A 5,466-nucleotide genomic window follows, 5' to 3' on the forward strand; every position below is an offset into this window, starting at 1 on the left:
GACGTGATATCACTGTAATATAGACGGTTTCTAACAATATATATCATAACACCAAACTCGCTACAATTATTATTTATCGAGTTATTAGCAAATAATGGACGGATGTGCTACTCCGTCGACAAAACTCTGGAAATTTTTCTAAGTCCCACCGCCAAGAGGAAACTTTTTCCCTATCGGTCCTAGACGATTTTCGACGTGATATCACTGTAATATAGACGGTTTCTAACAATATATATCATAACACCAAACTCGCTACAATTATTATTTATCGAGTTATTAGCAAATAATGGACGGATGTGCTACTCCGTCGGACGTTCGACGAAAATTTTTCTAAGTCCCACCGCCAAGAGGAAACTTTTTCCCTATCGGTCCTAGACGATTTTCGACGTGATATCACTGTAATATAGACGGTTTCTAACAATATATATCATAACACCAAACTCGCTACAATTATTATTTATCGAGTTATTAGCAAATAATGGACGGATGTGCTACTCCGTCGGACGTTCGACGAAAATTTTTCTAAGTCCCACCGCCAAGAGGAAACTTTTTCCGTATCGGTCCTAGACGATTTTCGACGTGATATCACTGTAATATAGACGGTTTCTAACAATATATATCATAACACCAAACTCGCTACAATTATTATTTATCGAGTTATTAGCAAATAATGGACGGATGTGCTACTCCGTCGGACGTTCGACGAAAATTTTTCTAAGTCCCACCGCCAAGAGGAAACTTTTTCCCTATCGGTCCTAGACGATTTTCGACGTGATATCACTGTAATATAGACGGTTTCTAACAATATATATCATAACACCAAACTCGCTACAATTATTATTTATCGAGTTATTAGCAAATAATGGACGGATGTGCTACTCCGTCGACAAAACTCTGGAAATTTTTCTAAGTCCCACCGCCAAGAGGAAACTTTTTCCCTATCGGTCCTAGACGATTTTCGACGTGATATCACTGTAATATAGACGGTTTCTAACAATATATATCATAACACCAAACTCGCTACAATTATTATTTATCGAGTTATTAGCAAATAATGGACGGATGTGCTACTCCGTCGACAAAACTCTGGAAATTTTTCTAAGTCCCACCGCCAAGAGGAAACTTTTTCCGTATCGGTCCTAGACGATTTTCGACGTGATATCACTGTAATATAGACGGTTTCTAACAATATATATCATAACACCAAACTCGCTACAATTATTATTTATCGAGTTATTAGCAAATAATGGACGGATGTGCTACTCCGTCGACAAAACTCTGGAAATTTTTCTAAGTCCCACCGCCAAGAGGAAACTTTTTCCCTATCGGTCCTAGACGATTTTCGACGTGATATCACTGTAATATAGACGGTTTCTAACAATATATATCATAACACCAAACTCGCTACAATTATTATTTATCGAGTTATTAGCAAATAATGGACGGATGTGCTACTCCGTCGACAAAACTCTGGAAATTTTTCTAAGTCCCACCGCTAAGAGGAAACTTTTTCCGTATCGGTCCTAGACGATTTTCGACGTGATATCACTGTAATATAGACGGTTTCTAACAATATATATCATAACACCAAACTCGCTACAATTATTATTTATCGAGTTATTAGCAAATAATGGACGGATGTGCTACTCCGTCGGACGTTCGACGAAAATTTTTCTAAGTCCCACCGCCAAGAGGAAACTTTTTCCGTATCGGTCCTAGACGATTTTCGACGTGATATCACTGTAATATAGACGGTTTCTAACAATATATATCATAACACCAAACTCGCTACAATTATTATTTATCGAGTTATTAGCAAATAATGGACGGATGTGCTACTCCGTCGGACGTTCGACGAAAATTTTTCTAAGTCCCACCGCCAAGAGGAAACTTTTTCCCTATCGGTCCTAGACGATTTTCGACGTGATATCACTGTAATATAGACGGTTTCTAACAATATATATCATAACACCAAACTCGCTACAATTATTATTTATCGAGTTATTAGCAAATAATGGACGGATGTGCTACTCCGTCGACAAAACTCTGGAAATTTTTCTAAGTCCCACCGCCAAGAGGAAACTTTTTCCCTATCGGTCCTAGACGATTTTCGACGTGATATCACTGTAATATAGACGGTTTCTAACAATATATATCATAACACCAAACTCGCTACAATTATTATTTATCGAGTTATTAGCAAATAATGGACGGATGTGCTACTCCGTCGGACGTTCGACGAAAATTTTTCTAAGTCCCACCGCTAAGAGGAAACTTTTTCCGTATCGGTCCTAGACGATTTTCGACGTGATATCACTGTAATATAGACGGTTTCTAACAATATGTATCATAACACCAAACTCGCTACAATTATTATTTATCGAGTTATTAGCAAATAATGGACGGATGTGCTACTCCGTCGACAAAACTCTGGAAATTTTTCTAAGTCCCACCGCCAAGAGGAAACTTTTTCCCTATCGGTCCTAGACGATTTTCGACGTGATATCACTGTAATATAGACGGTTTCTAACAATATATATCATAACACCAAACTCGCTACAATTATTATTTATCGAGTTATTAGCAAATAATGGACGGATGTGCTACTCCGTCGACAAAACTCTGGAAATTTTTCTAAGTCCCACCGCCAAGAGGAAACTTTTTCCGTATCGGTCCTAGACGATTTTCGACGTGATATCACTGTAATATAGACGGTTTCTAACAATATATATCATAACACCAAACTCGCTACAATTATTATTTATCGAGTTATTAGCAAATAATGGACGGATGTGCTACTCCGTCGACAAAACTCTGGAAATTTTTCTAAGTCCCACCGCCAAGAGGAAACTTTTTCCCTATCGGTCCTAGACGATTTTCGACGTGATATCACTGTAATATAGACGGTTTCTAACAATATATATCATAACACCAAACTCGCTACAATTATTATTTATCGAGTTATTAGCAAATAATGGACGGATGTGCTACTCCGTCGACAAAACTCTGGAAATTTTTCTAAGTCCCACCGCTAAGAGGAAACTTTTTCCGTATCGGTCCTAGACGATTTTCGACGTGATATCACTGTAATATAGACGGTTTCTAACAATATATATCATAACACCAAACTCGCTACAATTATTATTTATCGAGTTATTAGCAAATAATGGACGGATGTGCTACTCCGTCGACAAAACTCTGGAAATTTTTCTAAGTCCCACCGCCAAGAGGAAACTTTTTCCCTATCGGTCCTAGACGATTTTCGACGTGATATCACTGTAATATAGACGGTTTCTAACAATATATATCATAACACCAAACTCGCTACAATTATTATTTATCGAGTTATTAGCAAATAATGGACGGATGTGCTACTCCGTCGGACGTTCGACGAAAATTTTTCTAAGTCCCACCGCCAAGAGGAAACTTTTTCCCTATCGGTCCTAGACGATTTTCGACGTGATATCACTGTAATATAGACGGTTTCTAACAATATATATCATAACACCAAACTCGCTACAATTATTATTTATCGAGTTATTAGCAAATAATGGACGGATGTGCTACTCCGTCGGACGTTCGACGAAAATTTTTCTAAGTCCCACCGCCAAGAGGAAACTTTTTCCGTATCGGTCCTAGACGATTTTCGACGTGATATCACTGTAATATAGACGGTTTCTAACAATATATATCATAACACCAAACTCGCTACAATTATTATTTATCGAGTTATTAGCAAATAATGGACGGATGTGCTACTCCGTCGGACGTTCGACGAAAATTTTTCTAAGTCCCACCGCTAAGAGGAAACTTTTTCCGTATCGGTCCTAGACGATTTTCGACGTGATATCACTGTAATATAGACGGTTTCTAACAATATGTATCATAACACCAAACTCGCTACAATTATTATTTATCGAGTTATTAGCAAATAATGGACGGATGTGCTACTCCGTCGACAAAACTCTGGAAATTTTTCTAAGTCCCACCGCTAAGAGGAAACTTTTTCCGTATCGGTCCTAGACGATTTTCGACGTGATATCACTGTAATATAGACGGTTTCTAACAATATATATCATAACACCAAACTCGCTACAATTATTATTTATCGAGTTATTAGCAAATAATGGACGGATGTGCTACTCCGTCGACAAAACTCTGGAAATTTTTCTAAGTCCCACCGCCAAGAGGAAACTTTTTCCTATCGGTCCTAGACGATTTTCGACGTGATATCACTGTAATATAGACGGTTTCTAACAATATATATCATAACACCAAACTCGCTACAATTATTATTTATCGAGTTATTAGCAAATAATGGACGGATGTGCTACTCCGTCGACAAACTCTGGAAATTTTTCTAAGTCCCACCGCCAAGAGGAAACTTTTTCCCTATCGGTCCTAGACGATTTTCGACGTGATATCACTGTAATATAGACGGTTTCTAACAATATATATCATAACACCAAACTCGCTACAATTATTATTTATCGAGTTATTAGCAAATAATGGACGGATGTGCTACTCCGTCGACAAAACTCTGGAAATTTTTCTAAGTCCCACCGCTAAGAGGAAACTTTTTCCGTATCGGTCCTAGACGATTTTCGACGTGATATCACTGTAATATAGACGGTTTCTAACAATATATATCATAACACCAAACTCGCTACAATTATTATTTATCGAGTTATTAGCAAATAATGGACGGATGTGCTACTCCGTCGACAAAACTCTGGAAATTTTTCTAAGTCCCACCGCCAAGAGGAAACTTTTTCCCTATCGGTCCTAGACGATTTTCGACGTGATATCACTGTAATATAGACGGTTTCTAACAATATATATCATAACACCAAACTCGCTACAATTATTATTTATCGAGTTATTAGCAAATAATGGACGGATGTGCTACTCCGTCGACAAAACTCTGGAAATTTTTCTAAGTCCCACCGCTAAGAGGAAACTTTTTCCGTATCGGTCCTAGACGATTTTCGACGTGATATCACTGTAATATAGACGGTTTCTAACAATATATATCATAACACCAAACTCGCTACAATTATTATTTATCGAGTTATTAGCAAATAATGGACGGATGTGCTACTCCGTCGGACGTTCGACGAAAATTTTTCTAAGTCCCACCGCCAAGAGGAAACTTTTTCCGTATCGGTCCTAGACGATTTTCGACGTGATATCACTGTAATATAGACGGTTTCTAACAATATATATCATAACACCAAACTCGCTACAATTATTATTTATCGAGTTATTAGCAAATAATGACGGATGTGCTACTCCGTCGGACGTTCGACGAAAATTTTTCTAAGTCCCACCGCCAAGAGGAAACTTTTTTCCCTATCGGTCCTAGACGATTTTCGACGTGATATCACTGTAATATAGACGGTTTCTAACAATATATATCATAACACCAAACTCGCTACAATTATTATTTATCGAGTTATTAGCAAA

This window comes from Halictus rubicundus, unplaced genomic scaffold (genome assembly GCF_050948215.1).
Source record: "Halictus rubicundus isolate RS-2024b unplaced genomic scaffold, iyHalRubi1_principal scaffold1011, whole genome shotgun sequence".
Taxonomy (NCBI): domain Eukaryota; kingdom Metazoa; phylum Arthropoda; class Insecta; order Hymenoptera; family Halictidae; genus Halictus; species Halictus rubicundus.